This window comes from Saccopteryx bilineata, chromosome 7, assembly GCF_036850765.1.
Source record: "Saccopteryx bilineata isolate mSacBil1 chromosome 7, mSacBil1_pri_phased_curated, whole genome shotgun sequence".
In the NCBI taxonomy this organism is placed as follows: Eukaryota; Metazoa; Chordata; class Mammalia; order Chiroptera; family Emballonuridae; genus Saccopteryx; species Saccopteryx bilineata.
The window spans coordinates 10,580,535-10,595,120 of NC_089496.1; the positions used below are offsets into that span (position 1 = coordinate 10,580,535).

Sequence of the window (14,586 nt, forward strand, 5' to 3'; positions counted from 1 at the left end):
TATTTTTAGAAGATTTACTTCAAGTATTAACTTAAATCATAACTAAATGTAAAACTAAGATCATTGTTTTGATAAGCACGATCAACAGTTCCTAAGATATTGATCGCAGGATTAAGGCAGAGACTTGAGGACTAGAGAAAGTCATGTTATATTAATTGGTGCTACAAACATTATTACCAACTTAGGTATTTCTTTAAACACAAAAATATTTCACAATCACCTTTATAATTTATGCATCACTCTGAAAGTTCTGGCTAATGTAATAATTTGTAAGCCAAATAATGGGGGAAAATAAAATAATTATATATACTGGTACCTTGAGATACAAACTTAATTCGTTCTGTAACTGAGCTCATAAGTCAGTCAACTCGTATATCAAACTGCTGATACTGGACCCGTGCACCAACGCACCAACTAGCGGCAGCTTTCCGAATCACAATTTGTATCTTGAAATTTTGCTCGGATCTCGAACAAAAATACTGACTGAGTCGCAGCTTGTATCTTAAAAAAAAAAAATTGTATGTTGTTCTGTTCATATCTCAAGGTACCACTGTATTCAGAAATTCCGAAAAAACAATTTATTTAACAATTAGGCAAAAGAGCATAGTATTTATTTTTTAAAAAACAGAAATTATAAAATTTTCTCTATACTAGTTACTAGCACTTAATAAGTAAATGCAAAAAAATTCCTTCAGAGAGTAGGAGAGTGAAATAATAAAACATTAAAAATAATTGTAATAAGACACAACTACATCTAATTCTTAAAATAATAATTTTTTGTGCAATTAAAGTATGTTTAAGTGAAAGATATATTTCTCTTTTGGAAACCTTGAATGTGTAATATTTCTTGTCTTCTCAAAGCAACTTCTCTAAATTATAAGTTCAAACAAAGTCTCAATCAAAATTTATGTGTGTATGTAAGGTAAAGGATAGATTCTAAAATTTCTCAGGAATTAAAATTGTTATAGAAGAGCAAATAACTTGTTGGAACAGTTGACTAGTAAGGTAGAATAGTCTCTATTAAGTTGAGATTACTTTAAAAATGTACAATAAAAAAGATTTGATATTGGTGTCACAAATGAAACATCATAACCTGATGTGAAAGAATTAGAAGATAAATGATGTTAAGAAAAAGCATTTTATTTTTTTTGTTTTTGCATTCATAAAGGGGATTATTTTTTTGAGTTCATTCTCAACTGTTTCATTGTTGGCGTATAGAAAGGCTATTGACTTCTGTATGTTAATTTTGTATCCTGCGACCTTACTGTATTGGCTTATTGTTTCTAGTAGTTTTTTTGTGGATTCTTTGGGGTTTTCGATGTATAGGATTACATCATCTGCAAAAAGTGATACCTTTACTTCTTCTTTTCCGATATGGATGCCTTTTATTTCTTTGTCTTGTCTGATTGCTCTGGCTACAACCTCTAGCACTACATTAAATAAGAGTGGAGACAGTGCACAACTCTGTCTTGTTCCTGATTTAAAGGGAAAAGCCTTCAATTTTGTGCCATTTAATATGATGTTAGCTGATGGTTTATCATATATGACCTAAATCATGTTGAGATATTTTCCTTCTATACCCATTTTGTTGAGAGTCTCAAACATAAAATACTTAGGAATAAACATAACAAAGAATGTAAAAGACTTATATAATGAAAACTATAAACCATTGTTAAGGGAAATCAAAAAAGATGTAATGAGATGGAAGAATATTCCTTGTTCTTAGTTAGGAAGAATAAATATAATCAAGATGGCCATATTACCCAAAGCAATATACAAATATAATGCAATTCCCATCAAAATTCCAATGACATTTTTTAAAGAAATGGAGCAAAAAATCATCAGATTTATATGGAACTATAAAAAACCCCAATTAGCCAAAGCAATCCTAAAGAAAAAGAATGAAGCTGGGGCATTACAATACCTGACTTCAAACTATATTATAGAGCCACGACAATCAAAACAGCATGGTATTGGCAGAAAAATAGACACTCAGACCAAGGGAACAGAATAGAAAACCCAGAAATAAAACCACATATATAGTCAAATAATTTTTGATAAAGGGGCCAACAACACACAATGGAGAAAAGAAAGGCTCTTCAATAAATGGTGCTGGGAAAACTGGAAAGCCACATGCAAAAGAATGAAATTGGACTACAATTTGTCCCCCTGTACTAAAATTAACTCAAAATGGATCAAACATCTAAACATAAGACCTGAAACAATTAAGTACATAGAAGAAGACATAGGTATTCAACTCATGGACCTGGGTTTTAAAGAGCATTTTATGAATTTGACTCCAAAGGCAAGAGAAGTGAAGGCAAAAATTAATGAATGGGACTACATCAGACTAAGAAGTTTTTGCTCAGCAAGAGAACCTGATAACAAAATAAACAGACAGCCAACTAAATGGGAAATGCTATTTTCAAACAACAGCTCAGATAAGGGCCTAATATCCAAAATATACAAAGAACTCATAAAACTCAACAACAAACAAACAATCCAATAAAAAAAATGGGAAGAGGACATGAACAGACACTTCTCCCAGGAAGAAATACAAATGGCCAACAGATATATGAAAAGATGCTCATCTTAATTAGTTATTAGAGAAATGCAAATCAAAACTGCAATGAGATACCACCTCACACCTGTTCGATTAGCTATTATTAACAAACAGGTAATAGCAAATGTTGGAGAGGCTGTGGAGAAAAAGGAACCCTCATACACTGTTGGTGGGAATGTAAAGTAGTACAACCATTATGGAAGAAAGTATGGTGGTCAAAAAACTGAAAATAGAACTACCTTATGACCCAGCAATCCCTCTACTGGTTATATACCCCCAAAACTCAGAAACATTGATATGTAAAGACACATGCAGCCCCATGTTTATTGCAGCATTTTTCACAGTGACCAGGACATGGAAACAACCAAAAAGCCCATCAATAGATGACTGGATAAAGAAGATGTGGCACATATACACTATGGAATACTACTCAGCCATAAGAAATGATGACATTGGATCATTTACAGCAAAATGGTGGGATCTTGATAACATTGTATGAAGTAAAATAAGTAAATCAGAAAAAACCAGGAACTGCATTATTCCATACATAGGTGGGACATAAAAGTGAGACTAAGAGACATTGATAAGAGTGTGGTGGTTACGGGGGGAGGGGGGAGAGGGAAAGGGGGAGGGGGAGGGGCACAAAGAAAACTAGATAGAAGGTGACAGAGGACAATCTGACTTTGGGTGATGGGTATGCAACATAATTGAATGACAAGATAACCTGGACATGTTATCTTTGAATATATGTATCCTGCTTTATTGATGTCACCCCATTAATAAAAAAAAAGATAAAGAAAAAGCAGCTATTTGGGAACATAAAATTAGAGTATCAATATATCTCAATTACTCAAATAAATTTTAAAATTAATTTTTAAAAATAAAGATGATATTGGACTCTAACTGCTCTCTGAGTAGAAAATACTCAATGCATTTTTAGTACTCACAAAGAGAAATAGTGTAGACATTGATAATTTAGTATTTAAAAGATTCCTGTTAGCCCTGGCCGGTTGGCTCAATGGTAGAGCTTTGGCCTGGCGTGCAGGAGTCCAGGATTCGATTCCCAGCCAGGGCACACAGGAGAAGCGCCCATCTGCTTCTCCACCCCTCCCCCTCTTCTTCCTCATTGTCTCTCTCTTCCCCCCTGCAGCCGAGGCTCCATTGGAGCAAAGATGGCCCAGGCGCTGAGGATGGCTCTGTGGCCTCTGTCTCAGGTCTTACAATGGCTGTGGATGCAACAGAGTGACGCCTCAGAGGGGCAGAGCATCGCTCCCTGGTGGGCATGCCGGGTGGATCTGACTGCCTCCCCATTTCCAGCTTCGGAAAGAAAAAAAAAAAGAAAAAAAAAGATTCCTGTTATTCACATTCAAAACAAGGTTAAACTTGAAAAGAGGTTTGTAATAGTAATAAAATTATACATTTCTTTTTATATAAAACATTTTTACATACAGCTTAATAGCAAAAAACAATCAGATTAAAAAATGGACATATGAACTATATCAACATTTTCCCATAGAAGACATGTAAATAGCCAACAGATATGTGAAAAAATGTTCAACAACACTAATTATCAGGAAAATGAAAATCAAAACCACAGTGAGATATGACCTCATATCTGTTAGAATGTCTGTTATTAGAAAGAACATAAATAACACATGTTTTTGAGGATGTAGAAAAAGGGAACCCTTGTGCACTGCTGGTGGAAGTGTAAAATGGTGTGGTGCAGCCACTGTGGAAAGCAGTATAAAGGTTCCTCAAAATATAAGATCTAGCTATTCCACTTATGAGTATTTATCTGAATAAAATTAAAACATTAATTTAAAGACACATATGTAGCCCTGTATTCACTGCAGCATTATTTACAATAGTCAAGATATTGATACATTCTACTTATCCATCAACAGATGAATAGATTGGTGGTTGCTAGAGGCAGGGGCTTGGGAGTGGGCAAATAAGAGTAGAAAGGTATAAACTTTTAGTTACAGGAATGTAATGCAGAGCATGGCAACTATAGTTAATAATACTGCTTGCTTATTTGAAAGTTGTTAAGAGAGTAGATCTTAAAAGTTCACATCACAAGAAAAAAAAATCTGTAACAATGTATGGAGACAGATATTAGGGCTTATTGACATTATCATTTTATAATCCATCAAAATATAGAATTATTATGTTGTACACTTTATACTAATATGCATAATGTTATATGTCATTTATACCTTAATAAAAATGTTTTTAATTCTTATAAATCATTACAAAAACTACATGTAAAATGAGGGATGGGCAAATTACTTACAAAAGAAAGATACTTGCCCTGGCCGGTTGGCTCAGTGGTAGAGCGTCAGCCTGGCGTGCAGAAGTCCGGGGTTCGATTCCCAGCCAGGGCACACAGGAGAGGCGCCTATCTACTTCTCCACCCCTCCCTCTCTCCTTCATCTCTGTCTCTCTCTTCTCCTCCCGCAGCCAAGGCTCCATTGGAGCAAAGATGGCCTGGGTGCTGGGGATGGCTCCTTGGCCTCTGCCCCAGGCGCTAGAGTGGCTCTTGTCGCAACAGAGTGACGCCCTGGAGGGGCAGAGCATCGCCCCCCCCCCGGTGGGCGTGCCGGGTGGATCCCGGTCGGGTGCATGTGGGAGTCTATCTATCTCTCCCCATTTCCAGCTTCAGAAAAAAAAAAAAAAAAAAAAAAAAATGCAACTAATATACAAGTGATAAAAAATATTTACCAATATCAGGAATTTAAATTCATTTTTTTTCACTTAAGTAATTGTTAGATAAAATTAGAATAGTGCTGATGAGAATGTAATAAAATGAGTTGAGAAGCCCAACTTCATTTAAAAGCAATTTGCCAACATATATCTTGCTTGAAAAATATTTATATCTTTTGATCTGGAAATTGCTTTTCAAAAAGTCTATCATCAGTTAATTATCAATAATATTTGTCACAAAATTTTTATGCAGCAAAATTTTGGAAACAACCTGAATATTCAAAATGATTTGATGATACACCATGATGCATCTGTAAAGTGGGATACATACAATATTAATTCCATTTTTTTTTTTTTTTTTTGTATTTTTCTGAAGCTGGAAATGGGGATAGACAGACTCCCGCATGCGCCTGACCGGGATCCACCGGGCACGCCCACCAGGGGGTGACGCTCTGCCCACCAGGGGGCGATGCTCTGCCCCTCCGGGGCGTCGCTCTGTTGCGACCAGAGCCACTCTAGCGCCTGGGGCAGAGGCCAAGGAGCTATCCCCAGCGCCCGGGCCATCTTTGCTCCAATGGAGCCTTGGCTGCGGGAGGGGAAGAGAGACAGAGAGTAAGGAAGAGGGGGAGGAGTGGAGAAGCAGATGGGCGCTTCTCCTGTATGCCCTGGCCGGGAATCGAACCCGGGACTTCTGCACGACAGGCCGACGCTCTACCACTGAGCCAACCGGCCAGGGCCAATACTAATTCCATTTTTAATGAGTGGTTTTTACCTTTCTGAAGTGAAAAACTTAAAATCAAAGAATATGTGTTCCTTTTAGAGGCCCCAGGGGAGAACTTGTTAATCTTGCTGTTTTCAGCTTCTAGTACACCTGGATAATCCGGGATAATAACCGACCATCACAAGATCTTTGACTTAATCATACCTGCAGACCCCTTTCACCACGTAAAGTAACAAAGATTTGGAATTAGAATATGGACATTTTTGGGGGTGGCCTCTACTCAGCCTTGCATTATAAAACAAATTTAAAATGAAGAGGATATTTATGCCTATTTCTCTAAGTAGTAAAATGTGTGTATGTGGTATTCATCCTTTTCCAAATTATTCATCATCAGCATGTAATACTATTATAATTAACATTTTTCAATGTGTGCAACAGAATCTAATTCTGACTGGCCTGTATTGCCTTAAAAGCAGATGTAAAAAATGATTTTTTTTTCATCTTAATGCATACATCAAGAAGTCTAAGTTTGACTATCCAAAAAAGAAAAAAATGAATAAACACACATTTTCATATTTCTTTAGATGTAACATGTATAGCTTGACCTTACCCCAAATAGCAAGTTTGTTCCCTGTGTACTATATTTTCTTGGTCTATATGAATACCATATATATAATACTTGCATAAGAATCAAATAGGTATTTTTTTTTGGTTTACATAAATACTAGTAAATTTTCTATTTACTATTTCTTCTAGTCTTTGAAATATTACCAGTTGTTTTGCATTGTTTTTTGTAAATGAAAATGTTTAGTGACTTGAAAAATTTTAGATTCTATTCAATATGTTGCAACATTATTTAATGTTACCATTAACTTAATTCTGAGGATAGCATAGTTTATATCTCTGAATTAAATACTATGTTTTTAAAAATATATCACTAAGAAAATGGAAAATATTGTTTCTTCTTTAAGTGACTGTTGAAATAATTATTAATAGCTCTTCTTACCCTTTATTTATCTTGAAGAAGTCAATCAGTTGGTCAAAGGTTTTACTTTTAACTTTAACCTAGAATACTTATATTCCATATTTTATATTGCCAGCTAAATGTTACTCCTTGAAAACATATTAGTTATAAGTATTTTTATTGTACAATTTTGAGCTGAAGTAATTAAAATGATTTTTTTAAAAACTGCATTCAATAGTTACGTTGACAATTCTAATAATTTATTAAACAGAAAGAAGACAATCCAGTAATATTTACTGCTCTGACTAATTTCTTAGAGTACCTTACCTGAATTTGGTCATATCAATTGTAATAAACTTTTTCACTTTTTCTTGTAGGTTGAAACACTGGTATACCCTCTGCTCTCTGCCTTCCGATATTTATCTCATTTGATAACTGTGCCAAGTCATAAGCAATGGCATTCATTTGAGTGCTACCTTAATTATGCATCTCTTGGAGACTGTCTCATTTATAGTTTAGCCTTTTCTTTAACCACTAGTTTATCTTCATGTCTGTGTATTATTTTGCCCTGTTTTAATTTATTCTCCCACTGTATATTTCAGAATATACATCAGAAAGTATATGCTTATTTTCATTCTACTTCAAGTTAGCTTCCATGAGATTTTGTTCTGAGAACATTTAATTGATCTCTTCAACAGCATTTATTATTTTTGCATGAAACTTTGACACACAGGAGTGCAAAGATCAATTGAAAGTAGTATTTCACTCAAATTCCATCACAAAGAATCACCCCTGGATGCTTATGATAAAGATTTTGAATTCCTTACACCTTAAATTCTATTGAAAAGATATTTTATCCCATAAGCACTGTTTCAAAGCTATTGTGCTTTGCAACTCTCTATTCTTTACCATCTTTGATCTAAAAAAAACTTTGGAAACAAGTCATCAAATCTGTCAGTTAAATATCTCTTAGCTTCATTTTTATGTGCCAAGTAAAATCTTTAGCTTAACTTACACTACTTAATGTAACTTGAAAATATTTTCTTTTTTGGTAAGGCTTTATTCTGTTATGCTGATTTTCCCATACTACATTTCATTATCAAATTTGAATGAGTTTATGGGAGTGGGTTCCCAAAATTTCAAATGGATATGTCACCACCTCTAATCTCCTGACTTGGTAGTTCAGCTAGATTTGTTTACTTCAGTTGTACATTTAAGACCCTTTGACACTGGCCATGATATCCAATGAGCTTCTAGAACATAATTTGATGGGTGACTCATGCCAATACCCAGCCAATATGAATCCCTTCATCCAACTTCTGGTTTTGGCATAAGCTATTTCAGCCTGGAAAGTAGATAAAGGTTCATAGTATATTTGCAATTTATAAGTAATCCCAAATTCATAAAAAAATTATATTTTACAATTTAAACAAGTTTAATTCTTTTGGATTTTGTATAACATTTTTACTTATAATTAATATCAGCTTTTCAAATACTGTTAGTTGTTTTTAAATTAAAGGCAACCTACTAATTAATATAAGCAGTAGGATAAGTCTATTTTTGACTCTTTTCAAATATTAAAACTTTACATTGTTAAAAATATATTCATTATTGAGTGTAATGCAGAATAATTGATTTACTTTTTAAATTTAAATTCACTGATAAAGAATGTATACAAACATGCGTTACTGTTTATTTAGTAGATATAAACATGGACATAAAATTTACTTTTGTAATTGTTTGCTATAAAGTTGTTTGCTTTTTCTCTGTACAGTAATTGCATCTAACCTTTTCTGAATAGATGAGTAAATCAAGAATGGACTGCAATGTGGCAATTGTTTATTTATTCATAAAATATACAAATTCTTGGTTGTCTAATGTTTCAAGGTAAAAGTCCATTGATATATGCTTCTCTACAGCAACATATGAATAATTATTTGATAACTATTAGTCTGTTAAATGTATAAAAATTGCATAAAAGAAATAAGTGGAAAAATCTTTTCCATCACTTTAAAAACATAACCCTACAATATATATAATAAGAAAATAGTTTATTTTGAAAATAATTATTTTAATGTTACTATTTTCTCCTAAAGTCTTTCCTAGATTAAAATAAATGATTTAAAAATTGGACATCAGTTTATTGTATATTTGTACCACTTATATATATTAAGCATCAGTTAACAAAAATATGATTTATGACAAAGATGTTTTTCTACACTTGATCTTAGCCAAAAGGCCGAGAAGCGATAGATGTTTTTCTTCTAATAGAAAGGTGCTTAAAACTTGAAAATATTCTGTATTAATACTTAACAGATTTATCTTTGATTTTAGAGTAGATGGGTCAAACCTGAATTGGAGTCAAGAAAAAATATTTTAAAATAAAAAATAGTTAATATTTCAATGTTAAATCAATTTACATATGTATAGTTACATTAGTAAAATTAATTACGAGGCTTGTAACGTCTGCATCATCTTTCTTAAAGCTTTCTTTAATATGAAAAGGTATTACTCCAAGTAGGTGAAATTTAATAATAACCATCACTATTTTTCCATATAAAATACAAATGTGCAAGGATGCCAAAGCAATAGAGAATGTAATGCAAATAATCAGACACTATGACATGATGAAGTCAGAAAACAGGTCATAGCATCAAAGCAGAGCTCTCATAGTAAGAGATAAATACATGTAAAAAGGCAAATGAAGAGCCTCAGAGAGATTTAAAACCCTACACTAGGCCAGGTGCAAGTGAAAAAGAGAGTTCAAGGTTAGGATAACATTTATGTAGAATTCTTCTGGACTATGCTAAAAGTTCCAATTCCTAAAATATTGATCACGAAGGAGAACAAAGATTTAGGTACTTATTAAATCTCATTAATTACATGCAAAAGCATTATATTCATTTAAGTCAAGAATCAGATGTTGGTCAATTTTAGATATAATTTTCCCTTGGTGCTGAATATTTGCTTATATTGGTTAATACCAGCCAAATAGCAACCAAATGGAAGTGTTATCTCTGCTCATTGCCATTTTTAGGAAATAAGTACAATAGCTAAGCTTCACTCAGTTAGCACAACAGTTGAAATGGAAAGCTCATCTCCAAAGTTGCCAAAGAAGAATACGTAATTCATTCAACGTGCCCACTATTTGCCTTCCACATACATGTGATGGACTTGCTCCTGTCCCTAACAGAGTTTGTACTTTGGCAGAAAAAGAGAAAACTAAGAATTTTCATAGGCTTTCTTGGGGGAAATCAAAAAGTAGAAGCAACTAACCTCTGCTATACTGGTTAAGAAATGATCTTTTAAAACTAAGTTACTTTGAAACTGAGATGAAAAGAGGTTTGTCAGCTGAAGAGAAGGCAGAATACTCTATCACACATGTGGAAGCCTGAGGGTGGGAAAGAACAGGATCTGGTCACCGAACTGAGTGCAGCACAGTAGGAACCTAGTGTGAAATGGCAAAGTATGAGAAATGAGTCAGTGCTGAAACCAGCTTGGCAACGGGTGTGCACAAAAGGAAGGCGCTGCAGGACTTAAGAAAAAACATACAAGACACAACAACAACAAAAAAAGATGGGTACAGGGGACTCCCAGCCTCTAGGACTGAGAGCCCAGATCTCTGCAGCCTCATCGTATTTATTCCTTTCTTTTCTCATCAAGCAAATTAGCAGAGCATGGGTTAAATTAGCAGAGCATGGATGGCTTCAGGTACAAAGGAGGATGATTAGTTAAAACCTTTGAGGTATGCAGAGAAATGGCTCAAGGGATCAGTTGCTTCCTTTAAACAATCTTATCAGTGTTTGCCTGGGCAGCTTTCTGCCCCCACAGAACTTGGTGTTCCAAAATCCACACTAAAGACTTGTTTCAGGGCCACAGTCTAATCTCTGGCCGTTTTCCTACAAGTCAGGGCCTGGGGATATGTTAAGGGGTTCAAATTTTATCCTAAAGTCTTGAAGAGATAATTGAAGTCTATGAGTGATAATCAGTCTCATGTTTTAAATATATTACTTTGGTTGTTCTTTGAAGACATACCTATTTATAAAAATATCTACAGACCTGTATGACAAATAACAATGACCTACATACAGTTTGAGCTTCACATGTAGACTTTGCAATATCCCCACATCCCCACAGTGTAGAGGACAGATTTAGCATCACAAGACTGTTCTTTATATATATTTTTCAAAGGGTATGATTTAGAAGTAGAAGGATATGTTCTGGATTAATTAGATATAAAAATAAAGTACTATGATATGTTTTAACCCATAATTAACATAATTGATTAAAATTATTCTATAGTTAAGTATAGATATTATATGATTCTTATCAGGAACCATTGATAAGGTTTCTCAATTGAACTTAATCAATATGCTCATGAGTGAGATCTGACTTATTAGATGAAATCTTTCTTGAAAATGTTATATTTGGGCCCTGGCCGGTTGGCTCAGCGGTAGAGCGTCGGCCTGGCGTGCGGGATACCCGGGTTTGATTCCCGGCCAGGGCACATAGAAGCGCCCATTTGCTTCTCCACCCCCCCTCCTTCCTCTCTGTCTCTCTCTTCTCCTCCCCGCAGCCGAGGCTCCATTGGAGCAAGGATGGCCCAGGCTCTGGGGATGGCTCCTTGGCCTCTGCCCCAGGCGCTAGAGTGGTTCTGGTCGCAGCAGAGCGACGCCCCGGAGGGGCAGAGCATCGCCCCCTGGTGGGCAGAGTGTCTGCCCCTGGTGTGTGTGCCGGGTGGATCCCGGTCAGGCGCATGCGGGAGTCTGTCTGACTGTCTCTCCCCATTTCCAGTTTCAGAAAATATGAAAAAAAAGAAAAGAAAATGTTATATTTGGTGTGTATTTTTATGTATATCTTCAATAAAAGGGAATATTTGGAATGAACTGTTTTACTAATTTATGTATATTATTACATTATTGAGATCTGTTTTAAGGATGGCCATTAGTTGAGAGCAATTCTCTCTCATGCATAGGCATTTTGCTTCTTGAGGATGAATGACTATAATTGATTATGACAGATTATTGGCATTTTTCAACAACAAAGTTAGCTGGGTTTTCCCAGAAATGGTTCAATTTATGTCACCAATTTGCTAAGGTTTAGTAAGGACAAGTAAGGTAAATCATTGGAAGCCTGTTAAGTGTTCCTTATCTCCTTCACTGAAGACAATAATTACTCAGAAAACACCTCTGGTTCAAAGGCAGATTTAAGTTTTGTAGAGCTGATATAAGAAGAAAACAATATTATGAACACAATATTTGATTTAAAAAACAAATATTTACACTGTGAAGGGAAATCACATGTAAAAATTAATTAAAATGTGATCAGTATTACAAAATTGATAAAGTCTAGGAGATAAAACAATAATATTGATATATCTCCAGTATATTATTTGGTTGCATTCTCTTTGATCACCTCTTCATGTGACATTGATTTTCTGAAATCATTTTTCATCACATGAACAGAAATATATTCTAATTAAAAAAATTGATAGTTGGAAATGTAAAATATGTATTATAATTTACATAGAGATGTTTGCATTATTGCTTACAGTTCAGTGCCCTACAAAAACAGGATTGCTAGTAAATTATATTTTGTACAATTTCCACAATAAAAGAAAAAAAGGCATGGTATTCTTTTAATTGTATCCTCAGCATTTCTCAATATACTTCTCATAGGAATTATCATTTTGTCAAGGCACCAAAGAGACCTATTCTTCTGCTTGAAATTTTGACATGTTTGAATGTTGAAAGAGTTTTCCAAAAACTAGTTTTTGGTTCTGTACATTTTAAAATCCATTACTTTCTTCTCCACTACTCAAATATTTCTAGTACTTAGTGCCACAAGATATGCCCATATAATGATGAGACCTCTCAACTTGTCACTTAGGCAGAGTGAGTCAACTAGAAGTTTTCCTGAACATCATTACACATGAATGGCTAAAAATAACCTAACTTTTGTGAAAGTGATTACAAATCATATAGCTCACTAAACCCAAGTATTTCAATCATTTCAAGTTGACATTGACTGTATTCCAAATATGTATGGCCATTATTTGCTAACAAGAAAGAAGAAATGTCAGAAAGAAAAGTAACTAATTGTAGTTAAAATATTGATTTTTTTAATTTATAAAAACGTATGATTATGTGAACCGTAGTAAAAATGACCTTCCAGGGATGTGAAGGATTGTCATTCTGCAATATGTAAAAAGAATTGTTTGAGAGTTCCTCTCCACACCTCTTCAAGAAGTGGTAAGCTATCCACTCCCCTTTCACCCAACACACATTTCAGGAAACCTAAAATGTTGTACTACCCCTTAAGATTATCCTACACACGGCCATCCCTCTTGAATTGTTACTTTAATTAAAAATGGTTATTATCTAACCACTTACATTATCTATCTGTTTGCTGCAAGGAGTGTGGATATACTCTCTTATCCTTCAGTTTTTATTTTAAATATAACTTCCTTATCATGTACTTTTTAAACTTTTTAAACCACTCTGTTGGTATCAATTTTTCCCCTTATTGGAGTGCTTCATTAATTTTTGTCATAACATTTATCCAAATTAGAAATTATATACTTATTCATTTATTTACCAATAGTCCCCTGGTTCCAAACACAGGCCCTGTCACATAATCCATAGTAAGTATTTAAAATAAAATCCCATAATAAGATAAATTCACCTAGCCCCCATTCCCAAACAAGATTAGGTTAAGTTTGGAAGGAGGGATAAAACGGAACAGATAGTGAGATGAAAGACTAGCCATAAAAAATTGACAGACAACCTTATCTCACAAAATGTGTCTTTTGACCTTCCCAGGGTTTTTTCTCAGCCTGTTCTGGCACCAGCTAAAATAATGGCACTAAATAACTATAAAATTACTAAAATCACTGCTACTGTCCCAGATGTTCCATCACAGCCACAAGAATAGGCATTAATTCCATTGAGGGCTAAACCAGTGTGCTTATCTGATAACAGGTAATGCCAAATCACAGTAGAAATAAAAACTCTTGGTATGTTTGTTAGATCATAATCATTTCTGGTCATATTATTAAGTTTGCAATAATGCAATCGGGCTCTTGTAAGACTGGATTTTCTGGACCCCACTTACTGTATTAGAGTGGAGTTTTATTATATTACATGAATGAGTAAATAAATTCAAGTATGTCAGTATTTCTCCAACTTCAAAGATAACAAATATTTACTGTTCAATTATGAAAAAAGTTTTTTAAAAAAATGAATTTAAACTAACACAGTGGTTTTTGGGGTTTTTTTTTTTGTGTGTGTGTGTGTATTTTTTGAAGCTGGAAACAGGGAGAGACAGTCAGACAGACTCTCGCATGCGCCCGACCGGGATCCACCCGGCACGCCCACCAAGGGCGACGCTCTGCCCACCAGGGGGCGATGCTCTGCCCCTCCGGGGCTTCGCTCTGTTGCGACCAGAGCCAATCTAGCGCCTGGGGCAGAGGCCAAGGAGCCATCCCCAGCGCCCGAGCCATCTTTGCTCCAATGGAGCCTTGGCTGCGGGAGGGGAAGAGAGAGACAGAGAGGAAGGGGGGGGGAGGTGGAGAAGCAGATGGAGGCTTCTCCTGTGTGCCCTGGCCAGGAATCAAACCCGGGACTTCTGCACGCC

The 14,586-nt window shown here is 35.0% G+C and overlaps 1 non-coding gene and 1 pseudogene across 1 annotated transcript; both read right to left on the reverse strand.

Annotated features, from left to right (window-relative positions):
* Positions 1-5,927: 5,927 nt before the first annotated feature.
* TRNAD-GUC (transfer RNA aspartic acid (anticodon GUC)) lies at positions 5,928-6,003 on the reverse strand. The gene has a single exon. It is a non-coding gene; the product is annotated as a tRNA-Asp (tRNA).
* A 3,112-nt stretch (positions 6,004-9,115) lies between these two features.
* Positions 9,116-9,202, reverse strand: LOC136311288 (U2 spliceosomal RNA; annotated as a pseudogene).
* Positions 9,203-14,586: the final 5,384 nt, after the last annotated feature.